Source organism: Pongo abelii, chromosome 19 (genome assembly GCF_028885655.2).
Source record: "Pongo abelii isolate AG06213 chromosome 19, NHGRI_mPonAbe1-v2.0_pri, whole genome shotgun sequence".
Taxonomy (NCBI): domain Eukaryota; kingdom Metazoa; phylum Chordata; class Mammalia; order Primates; family Hominidae; genus Pongo; species Pongo abelii.
The window spans coordinates 35217131-35239898 of record NC_072004.2 but is presented as its reverse complement, the minus strand read 5'-3'; positions in this window follow the sequence as shown (position 1 = coordinate 35239898).

The window sequence follows — 22768 nt, the reverse complement described above, 5'->3', positions numbered from 1 at the left end:
CCATTTATTGAATAGAAGATTCTTTCCACATTGCTTGTTTTTGTCAGGTTTGCTGAAGATCATATGGATGTAGATGTGTCGTGTTATTTCTGAGGTCTCTGTTCTGTTTCATTGGTCTATATGTCTGCCTTGGTACGAGTACCATGCTGTTTTTGTACTGTAGCCTTGTAATATAGTTTGAAGTCAGCTAGTGTGATGCCTCCAGCTTCGTTCTTTTTGCTATTCCGAACAATTGAAAAGGAGTGACTCCTCCCTAATTTATTTTATGAAGCCAGCATCATCCTGATACCAAAAACCAGGAACACACACACAGAAACACACACACACACACAAACTTCAGGGCAATGTCCCTGATGAACATCGATGTACAAATCCTCAATGAAATACTAGCAAACCAAATTCAGTAGCACATCAAAGCACTTATTCACCACAATCAAGTCGGCTTCATCCCTGGGATGCAAGACTGTTTCACCATACACAAATAAATAAACCTAATCCATCACATCAACAGAACCAAAGACAAAAACCACTTGATTATTGCAATAGATGCAGAAAAGGCATTTGATAAAATTCAAGACCCTTTCATGGTAAAAACTCTCAATAAACTAGGTATTGATGGAACATATCTCAAAATAATAAGAGCTATTGATGATAAACCCACAGCCAATATCATAGTGAATGGGCAAAAGATGGAAGCATTGACCTTGAAAACTGGTACAAGAAAAGGAAGACCTCTGTCACCATTTCTATTCAACATAGTATTGGAAATTCTGGCAAGGGCAATCAGGCAAGAGGAAGAAATAAAGTGTATTCAAATAGGAACAGAGAAAGTCAAATTGTCTCTGTTTGCAGATGGTATGCTGTTATATTTAGAAAACTCCGTCAACTCAGCCCCAAAAGTCCTTAAACTGATAAGCAACTTCAGCAGTCTCATGATACAAAATCAACGTGCAAAAATCACAAGCATTCCTTTACGCTAACAATAGACGAGCAGAAAGACAAACCGTGAATGAACTCCCATTCACAATCACTAAAAATGAATAAAATACCTAGAAATACAGCTAACAAGAAATGTGAAGGACCTCTTCAAGGAGAACTACAAACCACTGTTCAAGGAAATAATAGGACATAAACAAATGGAAAAACATTCCATCCTCATGGATAGAAAAAACCATATCATAAAAATGGCCATATTGCCCAAAGTAATTTATAGATTCAATGCTATTCCCACCAAACTACCATTGACATTCTTCACAGAATTAGAAAAATCTACTTTAAATTTCACATGGAATCAAAGAAGACTGCATACAGCCAAGACAATCCTGAGAATCATGAAATTTTTCATAGTTATAATAATCTTCCAATGATTGCAAGATTATAATTTTTCTTCATATTTTCTAATGGTGACCTAATGAAATGTTTTTTTTTTCTCTTTTGAAACAAAAATACTCTTGATGGTCAAAATATTCATGTTATTTATCTCTCCTTGTTTTACTTCAAGGGAAACCAGAATCATGGCATTCTGAAGATTAAAGATGCAAATCTCCGTTATTTGGCATCCCACTGGACCCGATCTGTTTTTCATTGCAAATGTCCTACTGCTAAGACTACGCAAGGACCCTTCCTCTAGGCCCAGAGACTGTTGCAGAAGAGATGGGTGCATGAGATCGTAAGGGCTGGTTTTGAGGGAGTTAGCTCAGACCCTCCAGATCAAGGAGGGTACACAGGTGCCTAAACAGCTTATAAAACAAAGGGCTTTGCTTTCTCAGCTATTATGTGGCACCTTTTTATCCACCCCAACCATAAAAAATGTTCTGCTTCCTGGAATTAAAAGAAAATAATTACTGAGATGATAAAGATACCTCATGACCAAGCCTCCTGGGTATAATCCTCCCAGTTATAAGTTTTGCAGATACATATATATATATATATATATATATATATATAAAATTATTTTTTAGAAAAATACTCATGTTTTGCATAGTTAATTGCCATAAGTCTGTAATTAAAATCAAGATTATAGTAGCTCAATGCATAGAAATTATTGAAAAGTCAGTTTTGGTAAACTCGCTGTTGACTTTTTGTTTTTGGCTCTTTAAATAAATCTTTTAAGGGGTAATTAATGCCTGTCCGAGTCCATTCCTATCTGGCCTAGAACACTTACTTGTCTATAAGTCTTTTGCTTTTAAATCCCTCCACCACAGGGAGTTCCACTGAAGGACAGTATGGACACAGGGCACGCAGCCATGCCACAGAAGCAATGCTAGGGGAAAAAAATCAGTATCCATTGATGTTGACTCTGGCAAATATTGGCCATAAGGGGAAGAATGTAAACCAAAAATAAAATTCTAAGCCCCTCAACCATCTGAATGTACCCCTCCTCTCAGCCAAGGGGATTCTGGAGGGAAGCTGAAAATCTAGCTCAGGCCATGATGGAAGAGAGCATTGGACACGCCTCATTATATTTCTCCAGCATTAACATCAACACAGACCTTAAGACATCATATCAGACCTAAGAGTCTGATCAGAATCATTTAACATCTATTTTCTCTGAAGCCTGCTACCTGGAGGCTTTATCTGCATGATAATATCTAGGTTTCTACAACCCCTTATCTTCACCAAGACATTCCTTTCTACTGATAATAACGCCTTCAACCAATTGACAATCACCTATGACCTGGAAGCCCCCACTTTGCACCCTCAGATCAAACTAATGTAAATCTAATACATGTATTGATTTGTCGATGAAAACAGTCAAACTCATCCAGGCACAGTGGCTCACACCTGTAATCCCAGCATTTTGGGAGGCTGATGCGGGTAGATCACCTGAGGTCACGAGTTCGACAGCAGCCTGGCCAACATGGTGAAACCACGTCTCTACTAAAATACAAAAATTAGCCCAGCATGGTGGTGGGCACCTGTAATCTTAGCTACTCTGGAGGCTGAGGCAGGAGAATTGCTTGAACCCAGGAGGTGGAAGTTGCAGTGACCTGAGATTGTGCCATTGCACTGTAGCCTGGGTGACACAGCAAGACTCCATCTCAAAACAACAACAACAACAACAAACCAGAAAAACAGTCAAACTCTGTAAAATATTTGAAGAGATTTGTTCTGAGCCAAATATGAGTGACCATGGTCCATGACGCAGCCCTCAGAAGACCCTGAGAACATGTGTCCAAGGTAGACAGGGTGCATCTTGGTTTTGTACATTTTAGGGAGATATGAGACTTCAAATACATTTAAAAAAAAATACATTAGTTTTGTCCAGAAAGCCAGAACCACTCAAAACAGGGGTTTCCAATTAGTTTTGTCCAGAAAGCCAGAACCACTCAAAAGAGGGATTTCCACGTTATAGGTAGATTTAAAATTTTTCTAATTGACAACTGATTGAAAGAGTTATCAGTAAAAAGGAATGTCTGGATTGTGATAAGTGGTTGTGGAGACCAAGGTTCTGTCATGCAGATGAAGCCTTCAGGTAGCAGGCTTCCAAGATAACAGATTGTAAATAGTTCTCATGAGACTTAAGTTCTGTGTTAATGTTGATGGTGGAGAGGTAAAATGAGGCATATCTGACCTCCACTTCCAAAAATATCTGAGACAGGTCTCAGTTAATTGAGAAAGTTTGTTTTGCCTAGTTTAAGGGCATGCCCATGACACAGCTTCAGGAGGTCCTGACAACATGTGCCCAAGGTGGTGAGGATACAGCTTGCTTTTACATATTTTAGGGAGAAAATGCATCAGCCTGTAAACAAAGAATAAAATTCTAAGGTCCCTGAACCATCTGAATGGACTTTTTTCTAGGCCAGGACACAATGAAATTGAAGAACCCAAACATTCCTTTCTATTGATAATACTTTCAGCCAATTGAGCCCATTCAGACCACAGCAAGGTGCCAGGCCAGGCAAGGGCTGACCGGAGACACCTGCCAGATGAGCCACTGGCAAAAGGTGCAGCTCCCTGGTGAGGGAGAAACACCAGGGACTAGGAGAGGTCCAGAAGGCCCTGAAGGAGTTTTGATCGGGCTGGTCATCTGCACACTTAGTGTGATGAGCTCTGACATGGCCTTGCATGGATGGATCAGGCAGGACACCCCAGTTGAGGAGGATGACAGGAGTGATGGCACAAGGGAAAGGGTGGGCACCCCCAGGTGACAGCTCCTCACTACCTCCACTCTGCTGCAGCTCAGGGGCTGGCTCTTCTGCTGCAAATCAGCTCCTCTGTACCAGCCCTGGCCTCATTCCCTTGGTTCCAGCTCACCCAGCTGACCAAAGGGACTCGCCTGTACCCCTGTACCTGGGCCTACACCTGGCTCCTGGGTTGTCAGAGATGTTTGTTGGGCCAACGAGTGCACAGATGGAAACACAGACAGAAGAACAGATGGAGAGATGGTGGGTGGCCAGACAAAGGCGCGACTTGGTGAGGAATGTGCATTAGGGAATCATGGAAGAGCAGAAACTGTTTGAAGATTCCAAGTGGGGAAAGTGAGGAGGCAAAGCAGGGCTGAAGGGCCTCCCTCAGAGCCCTCTCCCACCCTGTGGTGTCCCCAACCCCTTGGTCCTCCTTGTGGGAGGCACTCACTTTTTTGCCCAGCCTCTTGTGGCTATAGCCCAGCAGGTCCCAGGTGGCACCAGCCAAGATGAAGGTGGCATTGAGTGCTGAAGGCTCCCTCGCCATGAAGGGATGATGAGTAGTGGGTGGGGCCTCAGGAGGAAGAAGGCCACCAACCCTACCTGGCCCCTAACCTGCTGCCTGGGGTAGGCAGGTACCAGAGGCATGGGGTGAGGCATGTTGCAGGTCGAGGACCAGGGCCACCTCCCTGCCTGAACCCATGGACTGGCTCAGGGGCCTGTCAGATAAATCTAGAATTGAGTTGGAGGTAGGGGCAGGGATTTGTTCCTGGGTTCAAGACCATGAAAGGAAGGGTTAAGAAGAAGGCCAGCAAGTGGGGAGGCAAATTAAAGTGGCTGGCAGGAGAGAGAAGCCAGGACAGGTGGCTGTGGCCCTGTCCCTGAATGCAGACCCAGGAAGGACCTCAGAGGCAGGATTCATGCCAAGCCAGCCTACCCAGCACATCTCTCCCTCACGGACATGAGAGAAAACCCTCCAGCTTGGCCCTCACATCTGTGAAACCCACAGTAATGGGGCTGACATCCTCTGCCCTATGCAAGAGAGGTTTCCCGAACACTGGCAGCAAGCGAGTCTGCACAGGATGGTGAATCCACACAGAAAACGCTGTTCTCATGCTCTTTGGAAGCACCAATTTACATTCTGATGGTTTTATGGGGAGATGAGACCAGTAACAGCCAGGGGACCCTGCTCATTAAGAGAACCCTTGGTGGTCTCTGATTGGAAGCAAGGCTGCAGAGGAGGGTAAGATCAAACCCATGGCTGTAGGTGATGGCTCAGGCCCTGGATTCTTCAGGAAGGACCCCCATGAATGCACCTTGAAAGGTCAGCTCCATGGGTCTCAGCTGGCTGGGCCCATTTGGGAGTTCTGTCTTTGGGGAAGGATGCTGTCCTAGGCTCTGTTCCACACTGGCCCTAAGCTCAGGCAAGGATTCAAATCACAGTCAGCTTCATGCCCAAGGAGGGCATGGCACCGCCTCCTCAAGGGCCACGGCGGGAGGGTGGAGGCCTTAATTCCATCCTGCAGGATCCCAGGTCAGGGACAAGACCCGGGGATGCTGCTTCTGGGTCTGAGCCCCAGGTATGGGTCAAGAGGGCTCCAACTTCAAGGATGAGGTTATTTGTGGTAGAAGAAACTGTAGGTCTCCTAGGACATTCCCTCCTTGTAAGCAGGAAGCTGCCCCTTTGCTTCCAAGACAAAAAGGTATGAGGCTGATTGTCCAGCACGGACCCATCCTAGGGCTAGAAAGGCTGGGAGGGCAGGTGGGCACATCCCCAATTTGAAGGAGCCAGGTGTACTCCAGGGCACTGGATGAAAATGCTAGCGTGGGCCTGTGATTAGGCCTGAGAGGAGGTTTGGCGGCCATCAGTGGAGCTGGCAATCAGAGGATGCCTCCCTTTGGATTCTGGCCTTCAGCCTTTTCAGACCACGATGGTTGGGTCCACCAGGAGAATGATCTCGGCTCTCATCCAGGCCTCTGTGTAGCACTGCTCCGAAAGGCAGCATTGCCCATGACACAGAAACACCTGCGCTGTGGGGGCCCATCACAGAATGTTCTTGGCCAAAGTGAGAACCAGCTGAAGGGCCTGGGCAAAATCCTAGTTGCACTCACCTTTTCGCTCAGGCTCAGCAGCAGGCAACCCGAAGAGCAGAAGTCTCCCTCCATCTTGGGAGGTCGTGGTCCCCTGAATCTTCCTGGAGTACATGGTCCAGGTCCGCAAGGGCTCATCCAAACACCTGCAGCTTGGGCAGGCAACCAGCAGATGAAGGTGACAGGCCCTGCTGCCACCAGCCAGGATGGCCAACCATCAGTAGCCAAGTGCCCTGCCCAGGATGCCCTGCATCCAGGAGGGTGCTGGCTTCCTGGGCAGTGGCCTTCACAGAGGACACAGAAGGAGGGAGGGAACACAGGGTCAGCCCAGAAAGGCCATCGTTCCCTCACTTGCAGAGCTCCTCTCTATAGCCAGCCTCTGCTGGCTCCCTGGGGAGTGTGAACTCCTGGGCTGCAGAGGGGCTGCCCACTTCTTCCAGAGGGCCTGGCCATGGATGAGGGCCCCGGGTAGAAGACACACTCCCTGCAATGCCCACTCCCCTGGAAGCTGTAAAGCCCAGCTTATACCCTTGGAGGGTAAGTGGCCAACTCAGAGCCTGGCATCCTTGTCCACTGCTACTCTGCCTGACCCCAGATCAGGCACCTGGATTTACTTCCTCATGCTTCTCCCCCAGCTGCCCCACTGCTCCACCCACTTGATCCAGCTTCCCTTGCCTGGGTGACTGCCATGACCTCGTTCCTCTGCTCCTCAGCAAAGGACTCTCTCCAACAGGCCCTATGATAAAGCCAGGCAGCGAGCTCACCTCATCTACATTCCACAGGCTGCCCCAGCCTTTAGGACAGTGGCAAACATGGCCTCTGTCCATCCCGGTCTCTGAGCACCCCTTCTTACCCCAAGGTCAGTTGCTAACCAATGAGCGGCTGGAGGGCATCCTTCTCCCACTCCCACTGCACTGTGTCCAGAGTGGCCAGCACCAGCCCCAAGTGTCAGGGGTCAGTGCATTTGCCTCGGTGGGAATGGCAGAGTGGGTGCTTCCTGAAGGGCTGTGCTGGAATCGGCCCGTAGCCTCCGTGTGTCCCATGGGGCAGGGCCAAAGGAGGCAGTCAGCAAGCGCCATCCACCCCAGCCTGTCTCTCCCTGGGGACTGCTGGACTGAGGGTCCAGGTGGCCCAGCTCTGAGGCCTGTTGCTGGCCAGGCCTGCCCACCTCCCCTCTGTCTCCCAGGCACTTCCCTTTTCAGAGTCACGTTTGAAGCTGACTTTTTGCATCAGGGTTCAGGCAGCTGCCCAAACACCTTATCTCCTCATCTCTGACCATTTCTTCAGAGTCGACTATGAGCAGAAATCACCCAGACACCCCACAGGTAAGTCCACTTGCCTCACGTGGCTCTTCCTCTTCTCAAGAACCTACAAAGTCTCCCAGTGCCTGAGGAACAACATCTGTTGGAGACCCTGCCTTTCTTGCTGACCCTCTCACCCTCTTCTCCAGGCAGCCAGGTGATCCTCAACACTCCTCCCCTCAAAGGAAAGCAGAGTGCACCCCAGGATTGAGCAGGGGCGCTGCTGCAGGGAGCAAACCCCACACCACTGAGGCCTGCTGTCCCTGCTGAGAGGGGGGGCAGTCCCAGGGCCCCACCCAGGTCCAGGGTCCTGGCACTATTCTGCTGGGCTCCCACGGGGAACAGTGATGGTCTCTTCCCACCAGCCTGTGAGTGACAGGAAGGAAGGACTGGGGCGTGAACCCCAGTACCCCACCTTGCTGTGTGACCCTGTGTGAGCTTAACCTCTCTGTGCCAAGCTGACCCCTGATGCAAAGATAACCACCCAGGGTGGTCACGAAGTCTCGACCAGCACAGGCCTGGCACATCTCAGCCAGGTCCGTGGCAGCAGGAGGGCACCACCTCGGACATCTATCAGCCCCGCAGGGAAGGGCTGTCCCTCTGACCTCAGGACGACCCTCCTGTTGCTCGCGGGGAGGAGCCGCCGGCAGCACAGTCACACTGCCACCCAGAGGGGCAGCCTGTGGTCAGGGCGCAAAGCAGAAATGTGGGCACAATAACTTCCGTTTATCTTACAGGTCAGCCGGTGTGGCATGGTGACTGCTACGTTTCCAGTGTGGTTTCCTGTCACTTTCAAAACGGCTCCAGACAGTGCTGCCCAGCCCCCGCCTCTGAGCTTGGAGACCCCATCTGGCTGCCTCCTGTAGACTAAGAAACCACTGCCCCAGCTGGCTACGCACCCTGCCAGGTCCCTCCTCCCAGCTCTGAGACCACATCTGGGCCCTCCTCATGGCTCAAGGATCCCCAGTACCTCCTCAGAGCTCTGAGACCCAGCCGGGCCCCCTCCCCTGAGCTCCAGGTCCCCATAAACTTCTCTCAGCCCTTTCTCCTCCACATGGGCACAGCTGCTTCTTCTGCATCACGGAACTGATGCTCACACTTGTCCAGCTCAACTCCTGCATTAAATCCCTCTGATTCACCTCACGTGGTTTCTGTTTTCCTAAGTGCCCCCAAGTGATAGAACGCACTGGAGTCACTGAAGCAGAAGCAGGTGAAATCCTGCCCCAGGTCCCACCAGGGAGTGATTTTGAGTCCTTTGGACCCCAAAACCAGCTGTGCTCTTGGGCTTCCCTCCCATGCCTCTTCTTGCCTGACTTGGGGTGGGCCTCCTACAACAAAAAGGTGCCCCAGGCTGGCCCTACCCAGCTTTAAGGGGGGCCATTCCCTCTCTGGTGCCCGAGCCACCTGAGGCTTATACAAATAAGCTGACGGGTAGGTGGCGCTGTTGGCACTAAGCCTGCCAGAGACCATCTTCCTGGGTCTTACTCTCTTACTCGGACCTGGGTGCCTCTTACTCCCACCCCGTGCCACCCCAAACCCAACTGAAATCAACCCACTGCAGGGAGTGAAGAGCTGCCCAGGCAGTGGGCCCAGGGGTCCCATGCCCGTAGTGTTGGGGAGGGGCTGGGATTGGAGATTCTGTGGGGTGCTGTGTGCACCTGGGCGAGGCCCTGCGGTTTCAATAGCTCCACGAGACATAACAGGAAATGCTGAGGTCCTGGGCGTCCGTCTTGGTCAGGCATCACAGGTCCCAAGCAGTGGCCCATTTTTCTTCTTGAGCTTGAGCAGGAACAGGGTGGAGCGGGGGAGGGAGGGGGCTGCCTCTGAAGGTGGGGCAGGGTGCAGGGTTTTCTGCAGACAGGTGCCAACAACCTTACAGCTGCCTGTCAAGGGTTCAGGGAGGACCAACAGTGGGTGGGTCTGGGGCAGGGCTTGCAAAAGAGGTGATGAACAGGCGCAGCCCAGGAGGAAGAAGCTGGGAGCAGAGGCCACTGTGATTCCAGGCAGGTCACCATACATATCCTCATTATTAACTGTTATGTAGAATAGCATAGTGAGGGTATAGTTTATTTAGCTATTCTTTTTTTCATGGAAATTATGATTGTTTCCAGTTTTTTGCTATTACCAAGAGTGTTGACAATGAACATTCTTGTACATACCTCTTTATACATACATATGTGTATTATTTGAGAATAGAGAAGTGGGATTGCTGAGTTGAAAGATATGCTTTTTTTTTTTTTTTTTTTTTTTTGAGATGGAGTTTCGCTCTTGTTGCCCAGGCTGGGGTGCAATGGCGTGACTTGGCTCACTGAAACCTCTGCCTCCCTAGTTCAACCGATGATTCTCCAGCCTCAGCCTCCCAAGTAGCTGGGATTACAGACACCCGCCACCACGCCCAGCTAATTTTTTTGTATTTTTGGTAGAGACAGGGTTTCACTATGTTGGCCAGGCTGGTCTCCAACTCCTGAACTCATGATCCACCCACCTCAGCCTCTCAAAGTGCTGGGATTACAGGCATGAGCCACCATGCCTCGACAAGTTTTAATTTTTGATGGAGTCAAATTTATTAGTCTTTTTTTTTTTTTTTTTTGTCTTAATGGCTCTCTGACTTGGGTTTTCTGGGTTTTTTGTGATTTATTTCTTTTTTCTTTTCTTTTTTTCTTTTTTTTTTTTTTGAGATGGAGTTTGTCTCTGTTGCCCAGGCTGGAGTACAATGGCATGATCTCGGTTCATTGCAACCTCCATCTCCTGGGTTCAAGCAACTCTCCTGCCTCAGCCTCCTGAGTAGCTGGGATTAAAGGCTTGGCCACCACGCCCGGCTAATTTTTGTATTTCAGTAGAGACAGGTTTTCACCATGTTGGCCAGGCTGGTCTTAAATTCCTGACCTCAGGTGATCCTTCAGCCTCAGGCCTCCCAAAGTGCTGGGATTACAGGTGTGAGCCACCGCATCTGGCTGTGATTTATTTCTTGTTTGAAAATATCTTTCTGGACTAGGTGTGGTGGTTCACACTTGTAATCCCAGCACTTTGGGATGCCACATGAGGAAGGCCACTTGAGGCCAGGAGTTTGAGACCAAACTGGGCAATACAGGGAGATCTCATATTTGCAAAAACATTTTAAAAATTAGCTTAGCAGGGCCGGGTGCAGTTGCTCATGCCTGTAATCCCAGCACTTCGGGAGGCCGAGGCAGGCTGATCACGAAGTCAGGAGAATCAGACCATCCTAGCAAACATGGTGAAAGCCCGTCTCTACTAAAAATACAAAAAAATTAGCCGGGAGTGGTGGCGGGCTTCTGTAGTCCCAACTACTTGGGAAGCTGAGGCAGGAGAATGGCATGAACCCAGGAAGTGGAGCTTGCAGTGAGCCGAGATCCTGCCACTGCACCCCAGTCCAGACAACAGAGCGAGACTCCGCCTCAAAAAAAAAAAAAAAAAAAAAAAATTAGCTTAGCAGCGCAACGGCTCACGCCTGTAATCCCAGCACTTTGGGAAGCTGAGGCGGGTGGATCACCTGAGGTCAGGAGTTCGAGACCAGCCTGACCAACACGGAGAAACCCTGTCTCTACTAAAAATACAAAATTAGCCTGGCGTGATAGTACATGTCTGTAATCTCAACTACTCGGGAGGCTGAGGCAGGAGAATTGCTTGAACCCGGGAGGCAGAGGGTGCAGTGAGCCAAGATTGCACCATTGTACTCCAGCCTCGTCAATAAGAGCGAAACTCCATCTCAAAAAAAAAATTAATTAATTAATTTAAAAAATAAATAAAAAATTAGCTTAGTGTGGCACATGCCTGAGTCCTAGCTATGCAGGACGCTGAGGTGGGATGATAGCTTGAGCCAAGGAATTCAAGGCTGCAGTGAGCTGTGATCAAGACACTGGACTTCAGCCTAGGAGACAGAGCAAGACCCTGTCTCAAAAAAAAAAAAAAAAAAAAAAAAAAAAAAAAAAAAAATTCTTCCTTACCCAAGCTTGTAAACATATTTACTTGTATTTTCTTCTACTACTTTTACAGACTTTTGTTTGTTTATTGGTTTTGTTTGTTTGTTTGTTTAAGATGGAGTCTCCCTCTGTTGCCCAGTCTAGAGTGCAGTGGTGCAATCTCAGCTCACTGTAACCTCCACCTGCTGTATTCAAGCAATTCTCCTGTCTCAGCCTCCTAAGTAGGTGAGACTACAGGCACATGCCACCATGACTGGCTAATTTTTTGTATTTTTAGTAGAGACGGGGTTTCACCATGCTGGCCAGGCTGGTCTCAAACTCCTGACCTTGTGATCCATCCACCTCAACCTCCCAAAGTACTGGGATTATAGGCATGAGCCACCACACCCGGCTATGTGTTTTTTAAACATATAGTTCTTTGATCTACAAAGAAATTTCCCCAAACTTGCTAGAGAGGTTGACATTCAAATTCAGGCAATTCAGAGAACTCCTGTCAGACAGTGGAAAAGACAACCATCCCCAAAACGCATAATCACCAGATTCATCAAGATCAATGTGAAAGAAAAAATATTAAAGCAGCTGCAGAAAAGGGTTAGGTTACTTACAAAGGGAACCCCATCAGACCACAGCAGACCTTTCAGTAGAAACTCTGCCACCCAGAAGAGATTGGGAACCTATATTTAGCATTTTTAAAGAGAAAAATCCAACCAAGAATTTCACATCCTGCCAAACTAAGCTTCGAAAGTGAAGGGGAAATAAAATCCTTTTCAGATTTGCAAATGCCAAGGGAATTCATTACCACCAGACCAGCCTTGCAAGGATCCTTAAGGAACCCATTATATCAACCACACTCTCAAACCACATTGCAATAAAATAGAAATTTATACCAAGAATCTCTTTCAAAACCATATAATTACATGCAAATTAAACAACCTGCTCCTGAATGACTTTGGGGAAAATTTAAATTAAGGCAGAAATTAAAAAAATATTTGAAACAAATGAAAACAAAGATGCAACATACCAAAATCTTTGGGACACAGCTAAAGCCATGTTAATTTGAAAGGTTATAGTGGAAAGCACCCATATGAAAAAGTTAGAGATCTGAAATTGACAACCTAAAATCACACCTAGAGAGATGAAAATAACCAGTAGCATATTAAAAAACTAATCCACCAGCTTTATTCCTGGAATCCTAGGTTTCTTCAATATATAAAAATTAATAAATGAGATTTATTAGATAAATAGAAATAAATATAAAAACCACATGATTATCTCAAAAGACACAAAAAGGACTTTTGATAAAATTCAAAAACAATATTAAATACCCTCAAAAAGTTAGGCATTAAAGGAACATATCTCAAAATAATAAGAGCTATCTATGGCAAATCCACAGCCAACCCCATACAGAATGGGCAAAAACTGGAAACACTCCCCTTGAGAACTGGGAACAAGACAAGGATGTCCACTCTAACCACTCCTATTCAATGTAGTACTAGAAATTCTAAACACAGCAATCAGGCAAGAACAAGAAATAAAAGATACCCAAATAGGAAAAGAAGAATTCAAACTCTCTTTGCTGATGACATGATTCTATTACAAAATGCTAAAGAATCTACCAAAAGGCTCCTAGAATTGATAATCAATATAAGTAAAGTTTCAGGATACAAAATCGATGTGTAAAAATAAGTAGCATTTCCATACACCAACAACATCTATGCTAAGAGTGAAATCAAGAACACAATTCCACTTACAATGGACTCAAAGAAAATGAAATACCTAGGAATACAGCTAACCAAGGAGGTGAAAGATCTCTACAAGGAGAACTATGAAACGCTGCTGAAAGAAATCAGAGGTAACACAAATAAATAGAAAAAACATTCCATGCTCATGGATTGGAAGAATCAATATCATAAAAATGGCCACAGTGCCTAAAGCAATTTGCATTGCTATTCCTATCAAACTACCAATGTCATTATACATGGAATTAGAAAAAAATGATTTTAAAATTCATAAGGCACTAGAAAAGAGCCCAAATAACCAAAACAATGCTAAGCCAAAAGAACAAAGCCAGAAGCATCACATTACTCGACCTCACATCGTACTATGAAGCCACGGTAACCAAAATAGCTTGATGTTGGTACAAAAATAGACACACAAATGAATGGAACAGAATAGAAAAATCAGAAATAAAACCACACACCTATAACCATCTGATCTTCAATGAGGCTAACAAAAACAAGCAATGGGGAAAGGACTCCCTTCTCAATAAATGATGCTGAGATAACTGGAATTCAGTCACACACATGTTATAAAGGAGTTTAAAGTGTTACTGCAAATACATAATAATATAAATAAATTAAATTGTTCTCTATTTTTAATGAGCTAAATCAGGTAATTTTAGTAAATGTGAATTTCCAGTTTGAAGCCGTTGCTTTAAACACAAACATTTGCATCTGTTTCTTCTGAGAGTTAGAAGGGGAAATAATAGCAAAAGTATTTTAAGCAAAGAAAAAACAGCCTAATGGTAACTGTCAATTGGCCATAATAAGTAAAATCCTAAAGTGGCAGCATGGACAACTGAGCAGCAAAGTGACGTGCACTGTGGAACATTTACAGGGTTCAGTAACTGGCAACATGAGGTAGGTTAGGAGAAAGGGTGAAACTTGGAAGATCGCTTGAAAGTTGGATTTTCTACTTCAAACAATCAGAAGAGGCTGTCTCTCATCATCTTAGAAAATTGAAATTTATTACCCAATCAGGTAGAAAAAGTATCTGGACCACAATGTTTCTGGCCACAGTTCTACCACAATTGAGAGGAAGAATACCACACCAAAATAGGAAGTAGGGGCAGCTAAAGAGTGAAATATTTATATTTTCAGAAACCTGATTATTCCCTCAAAAATGACCTGGTACATTGACTCTGGGTATTTTGCAGTAATATTGTCTAGCTAGGTCACCACATGTGCAATCCCCAAACAGCATGCCTGTGTACATATTCTCAAATAAGATTTAATTACTCTCTCTGAAACATGAGTCAAGATCACAGACACGAAATGAATGTTCTAATATTAAACAGAGACACTTAAAGAAAGCCACTTGGAAAAAACAGAGACTATGAAGGGAGGTAACTAAAAATAAAATAGAAACAGAAAAAAGCAAAAACTTTCATCACCATTTCCGAGATAAAAGAAATGCTATCATGTCTGTGAAACAAGATTATGGTACTACATAAATACTCAGAAGACAAAAGAATTTAAGCAGAGAAATGAAATTTAGTGGAAAAACTGAAAGATATTGTTGTGACACTCTAAGAACAAAAGTGAAACTTAAAATTGCAAACCAAACCAGAACTTTTGTAGACCATATATACATATATAATATAGACAAATTATACATGATAAGTATATGTATATTGATATATGCTTATATATAACTATATATAAAATTTGTCTGTTAAAGTGTAAAGAAAAGCACAATAACACTACACTTAATTGTAGCAAGCAGTGATTCATGAATAAGGCTGCTCTAAACCAAAAGTGGCTGTGCTGAAGGAATGCCAGGGGAAGGCTTTTACACAGAGAACATGGAAGTCAAGTAACGACAATTTCTGACTCATTAAAGTCAAATATATTAACATTATCATCAATACAAAAATAGACCAATAAGGCCTTATTAGGTCTATCCTGCTGCGACATTCATAATTAACTATAATTAACTGATGGCTTTTGATTGGTTAGCCTTAAATATTAGTTTTCTTTAATATGGGTATGTTGGAGAGATAGCTCAAGTTAAATTATGTTTACAAACCAAGCAAGATTAATATAATATCACTAATGAGGCCTTAATAGCAAGATTAATATAATATCACTAATGAGGCCTTAATGGGTTTGTCTACTCAGGGGTTCTCCAGTTCTGGTCTCCATTTTACTTTAACTACATATATGTACACATATATGCACACACACACGTATATACATGTTATACATATATGTATATGTATACATATACATTGTATAACAAACATATATATTTAGATATATGTTATACATCACAATTTTAATATACATTAATAAAATACCCCGATGTATATTATATAGAATATAATAATGTAATGCATAATATATATGCATTGATAATAATGTTAATATATATTTTAATATATTATTGAATATATAGTTAATTATTGTAAATTTAATTTAATAATATAATACTTAAAAAGAACATAGATATAATAGAGAGTAGACAATCATTGAACAAATAATTTAAATTTCTAAGTTGCAAGGCCCCATTGAGAGACAAAAAATGGATAAAAATAGACCCATCCTGGGGCAAATAAGCATGAAATTTAAGATTACTTGGGAAAAAAGAGAATATCCTAGGTGAATTCAAAGAGGAAAAGCTAATATAGTAATGATAAAAAGTTAAATTGACATTGGATTTCTCAACAGCATCTCTGAAGCTGAGGGAGAATGATGCAATGACTTTAACTTCTGAAGCAAATTTGATTTCCAAACTTAAATTATGTCCCATGCTGACAATTATTTGAAAGTTAAGTGTAGATTTCAGATGTACAAGGTCTCAGAAATCTTAACTCCTATGGACTTTTCTTTAGGAAACTACAGTAGAGCATACAACAAAACAAAGGAGATACCAAGAAAGGAAATAATATGCAATTCTGAACAAAAGGTGATCCAGCACCAAAGTAGGGAATGGGTAGAAGCCACGTGACACTGTCAAGATCCTCCTTCACTACAGGATTATGTGTTACTCCCAGTGCTGGGAGGGCCACCTGCAAACAGCCCTGAGCTGCCAGCCTTTTGAGAGTGCCTTAGCTGAAGGGAGGAGCTGGCCACTCACCGTACCTTGGGATAGCTATGTACTTTTGTATATAATCTCTATATTTCTAAATGTCATGCTTATACACTCATTGCTCCTTGGTTTTTCTGTTTTTGTCATTAAAACAGAGCTAGGGTTGGCTACTGTGTGTGTTTTTTTTTTGTAATAGATAAATTTTGTAGGTTATTTGATTCTTCTAAATGTATGTATGTTTAAAAATCAAGCTTACAATGTAATGCATTATCGTGATCAAATTGGAGTCACTGGGATATATATCACCTCATGCATTTATAATTTCTTTTTATTAGAAACATTCCCATTTCATTCTTTTAGTTATTTTGAAATATACAATAAACTATTATTAACTATAGTCACCCTATTGTGCCAGAACACTAGGTTGTATTGATTCTAACTTTATTTTTTACCCATTAACCAATATCTTCTCATCTTCTCCTCTCCACAACACTTCCAGCCTCTGGAAACCATTATTCTATTCTTTATTCAAGATTTTAACCTTCTTAGCTTTCACATATAAGTGAGAACATGCAATATTATAAAATTAAAATAAAAAATTAAATAACTTATATCAAACAAGTATAAAAATGGTGACCTAAGTGAAATAAGTCATGAGGTAAAAGGCATTTTCATCCCTTTTGCATTACTAAAAAGTGTGGCTATTCTAAACATCACTAAGAGTAAAGACATTTCCTGATACAAAGATGTTTCCAGAGTTTAAGAATTAGAAAAAAAATTATTGCTTCATACCTGCTTTATATATTTACAGTTTTCATAATCATTAATGTGATATATCAGAAATGAGTTACTTGCCTAAAAAAATTATAGACAGTTTTGTTGAAACAGCAGCATAGCATATTATTTGTAGCAACTCTACAATATGGTAATAATTTTATTATTCCTTTAGTCTTCTTGATGATGTAAAACACTTTTTGGTGAGTATATGCTCCTCTAGAAAATCAAACACATACAACTATACTATTATGATAATAGTTTCAGAGACTAAAATTTTTATTATAGATGAAGAAAAACTCCTTAAATTATAAAGCTAGGTAACTGACAATGTTTTACAGAGTAAATAAAATACCTTTGAAGTATTTATTTAGTTCAGTAATAAATTTACAATCCACTATTTAAGTATTAGAATTGTTGAAGTATTTAAATATTTACTACTGGGAAGTCACTCACTTTCATTTTTGAAGGATAAAATTCATTACAAATATAATATACAGCTTGCATTTTCCAAATTCTATTTTGTTTTAAAAACATAAAAAGAAGCCAACTGATCAGATAAAGACCTTACAGATATTTCCAAGATGCACTACCACAACGCTTTGCTTTCTTCTGCTTGTAATGACAAGTTGAGTTAACTTGAGCGAGGTCTTTTGTGTCCGTGGTTTAAGGGCACATTCCTAAAAATGTTTATAAAAAGTATCAAAAACTATCAAATCCAGTTGTATAAGAGTGTGTGTGTGTGTGTGTGTATGTGTGTGTGTGTATGTGTATGTGTTTGGACCCAAATATGAAATGCAAATTTTGTGATAACTCTTTTTGTACCATCTGTCCCTGACCCACTGTACTTCCTAAGTTCTTCTGTAGCTTCTGCCCACACCCAATACTACGTATCCCGGAAGATTTGTATACTGCCTGATGATATGCTCCTTTTTAAATTATTTTATATGCAGTATCAATGTATTGGCCCGTATTATATTCAAACTCTGAATTTATAAAAGTGAGAAAAACACGCCCCTACTAAGCGGGCAACTTTCATTGCAGTACTGTTTGGATTTTATTCTTTATTTTAACAAGCCAATGGATAGCCCCATTTTTTAATATTGTCTAACATAAATATGCTCTATAAAATAAAATAATATATCTAAAATTTCAGGAGTCTGATGGCATACATATATATATGATGGCATCATATATATATGATGGCATATATATATATGATGGCATATATATATATGATGGCATATATATATATATATATATGAGTAGCAACAGATTAACTACTGGGAGTTTTCCTCATTACACAAGTAGCCAACTCATTCTAAAGATAAAGATGTTGAACAGAAGATGAGTACAAAAGCTGATATTTTATAATTTACCTATTGTACAGCACACGTTTATTTAATGTGTTTTTCCCTGAAGCTCTGTACTCATTTTTTTTTGCATATATCTCGAGCCAAACAATTTATAAAAACCAATTAGTTGGGATTTTTATATATTGTCTGATTTAGAGCCATTAACCCATTTTAGTGTCTCAGGTTCACAATTTCTAAGACAAGGGTAAAAATAATCACACACTGAGTGATATTTAATGGCTAATAAAAGTACCATTTGAAAAGAGAATTAGTAGTATAACCTTTAAGCTCAGGCTCTCTTAGGTGTAATATACAGCCTTAGGAGAAAGAGTTTGCAATTAATTGTGTAAATTCAAGTTTTGTCTTTTCATCACTGTGTTCCCTTTTCAGAGAGTCAGCTATGTAATTACCGACTAAGATGAACACAGATAATTGTAACAAGTAACTATAACCAATAAGCTCCAGAAAACTGCTTTTATATCTTTTACTGATTTTTCTGTGTTTTGTCTTTCTCATTCCCCAAGAAAGGTGAGAGTAATTTATTTGTCCCATCAGAGTATTTTATGTCATTATTATTTCAGACTATCATGACTAGCAGGCTAGAGGTTGAGAATTAGGTTTGAATAAAGTTTGAAATGACATTATAATTTTAATTAAATAATATATTTGATAAAAATGACAAAATGTGTTCTCTTGAAATGAGCATTTTTCATAAAATACAAGAACAACTCACTTGTGTTTAAAATTCTATCAAAAGACAAACTTTTTTATTTGGTTATAATAAACATGGCAGATAATGTATTAATATGTAGTAATTTTAACCTTCATTAGTAAGACTTTTAAATAATCTGAAATATTTGCATCAAAAGCATACAACTGTGGACAATGGTATCAAAACGATATAGAAAAGCAGAGCTGAGCACTTTCAAATTATAAATAAAATTTTTTACACATGGAAACATATTTGAAAAAAGATTATTATGACCATTGATCTCTCTATTAGTCAACATAATAAACCAAGGCCAATCACTGTTTACTGTTCATTTAGACCAGGTTACATACATGACAAAGTTACTTGCCTATCTGAATATTAGGTACAAAGTTACAGTTAGACAGGAAGAATAACTTCTAGTGTTTTATCACATGGTAGGTGACAATAGCTGACAATAATGCTTTGTATGTTTCAGGATAACTAGAAGAGATGATCTGGAATGCTATCATCTCAAAGAAATGGTAAATGTTTAATGTTAAGGATAAGCTAATCACACTGATTCAATCATTATATAATGTACACATTACTGAAACATGATACTTTAACTCACAAATATGTACAAATATGTGTCACTTATAAGTAAAATGAAACAACAAAATCCAAAACTGTCTGTTTGTTTAAAAGCAAAAAAAAAACCCACAAGATGAATGTTATGAGTATTACATATATTACAAATGATACAATCATTATTTTCAAGGGTAATATTTCTTCTCATATTCTATTTATATGCTGATTATTTTCTCTAATTCCAGATTCATATATCATTGTGTTTTAATTAGGTTTTATAAATGTGTATTTTGTAGTTTATTTTTGTCTACCTCATGAAAGTTCTTTTCAAAAGTCACCATCAAACAATTCAGAAAAAAGACTTGTTTTAAGTGTAATGTTGGAAAAATTAGCTGATTTTATCTAGTGAATAGGCTGTTATGACTTTGAGGGAAAGAAGTAGATACTAATAATACTTTAATAATAATAATAATGAAATGTGACAGACTCATTTACTAGCTGAAAACACTATACACTATTTCTAATGAGCAAGCTGATTAGATATGATTGAAATAGATTTTACACTTACTAACAAAAAAAATTATACTACTTAGAATACATTTTGGAATCTGGGGTCTTTGAATTGCTATTTGATTCTATAATCTCACCATACAGAATATTCTTGATTTATATTTTACATGTTTTTAAAGTTCATAAGGTCAATAGGGTATAAAGCGTTATAACAATAAAATATTTATATTTATCTTATTTAAAGTTGCATATTCTTGTTTGTCTTAATGTTTTCTCCCTCCAGTCTTACTCTCTGCCAGGACTTTTGTTTCACTAACAACGACACTCATTTTATTATATGAGCCTTTTTGGAAATCTTTACCGTATTGCCATCCCTTAGAGGATAAATCTATCTACCAATGTTATGTTCACAGCTGCTCTTCACCCTGTTGTAGTTTTTCATCCCAGTGTTATCACTTCCTTCTCAACACTTCTTGGCATTAATGCTTTATTCTTCATTTGCTTCCTTTGCCTAGAATGCTCTCCCCTCCCTCCCACGTTATGCATCTAGTCTAGTGGCACGTCCTTTAACTTTTACAGCATAGATAAGGCTTTGCCTTTTCTACAATAACTTTTTTGAAAAATGTATTCAGTGTTAAGTGACTTTGTGGCTTCTTTTCTATTTACTCATACTTTTTTTACAATTAACTGTGCATATTTAAATTATAGAAGTTGGTAAGTCTTATACGTAAAAATGCATTGTATTAATACAGTGAACAAATCCATTACCTTCAAATGTTTTCTCATGTTCCTTTCAGTCTCACTCTCCTAATGCTGCCTAGTTTTCATCCCCAAGGAAGCATTGCCCTGATTTTTGTCAGTATGGAAGAGTTTGTATTCTCTATAATGTTACCTACATGAAACCATTTAATATTGTCTTTTTTGGAGGCAGGTAATAGCTTGACTTCTTTTACTCAGTATAATTCTTGAGATTTATCAATTTTGTTGCATGTATGAAGAGTTTTTCTCTTATTGACAAATACTCTTCCATTGTATGGATATGTCCATTTTTTTCACCATTCCCCTATTCATAGACATTTGAGTTGTTTCCAGTATTGGGCTACTAGGAAAAAATTAGTTATGGAGATTAGTGTACAAGTTTTTGTATGGACATATATTATCATTTATTTCTTGTTAATATCTAAGGATGAAATAGCTGGCAGGTATTATATTCAATGTATGAAGATGCTGCCAAACTATTTTCCAAGGTGGTTATAAAGTTTGATTTTTTACCCAAATGTGTGAGAATTTTATTTGTTCTCCATCCACAGCAACACGGGCTACGATCAATTTTGTTGATTTTAGTTCCAATAATATGTACGGTTTTCTCATGGTCATTTTAAGTTGTATCACCTCATCCCAGTTAAAATGACTTGTATGCAAAAGATAGGCAATAAAGAATGCCGGTAAGGATTTGGAGAATAGAATCATCTCATACACCATTGGTTGGAATGTGAAGTAGTATTACTACTATGAACAGCTTGGAGGTTTTTAAAAAAAACTAAAAATAGAACTACCATATCATCCTGCAATACCACTAATGGGTGTACATCCTAAAGAAAGTAAGTCAGTGTATCAAAGAGATATCTATACTTCCATGTTTACTGCAGCAATAATATTGCAGCAATTGTTTATTGCAGCAATAATATTGCAGCAATTGTTTATTGCAGCAATATTCACAATAGCAAGGTATGAAATTGGCTTAATTTTCCATCAACAGATGAACGGACAAAGAGAGTGTACTATATATACACAATGGAGCACTATTCAGCCATAGAAATGAATGAGATCCTGTCATTTGCAACAACATGAATGGAACTGAAGAACATTATGTTAAGTGAAATAAATTAGGCTCAGAAAGACAAATATTATACCTCTTCACTCATATGTGGAAGCTGAAAAAATAAACTCATGGAGATAGAAATTAGAAAGACGGTTTTCAGTGGCTGAGAAGGGTAGCAGAACAAGGGGATAGAGGGGAAATGGTTCCAATGGGCACAAAAAATACAACTAGAATGAATAAGATCTAGTATTCAGTAGCACAATAGAGTGACTGTAGATAACAGTTGTTTGCTGTATATTTTAAAATAACTGAAAAAGTAGACTTGGAATGTTCCTAACACAAAGAAATAATAAATAATTGAAGTGATTAATATCCCAGTTACCCTGTTTTGATAATTACACATTGTATATCACTATCAAAACATCACATGTACCCCATTAATATAGACACTATTATGTACCCATAATAATTAAAAATAAATTAATAACTTTAGCCAATGGAAGGGTTTTATAATTTGTACTTATATTGTTTAAATTAAAAAAAAAACATGCTTTTCAAAAAACATAACAAAAAATTAAGCCATAGACAGAGACAAAGTTTCAAGTAATATTTCTAATAAAAAATTCTCAAAATTCAATAATTATCCATTATTTTGATATAGGCCTTCCTCTGATGAATTTGATTCAACTTTTCACTTGCTTGCCTCTTAAAAGATTTACATTCCTTGAAATTAGGGAGTTTTTATATTCTAAAATTTTT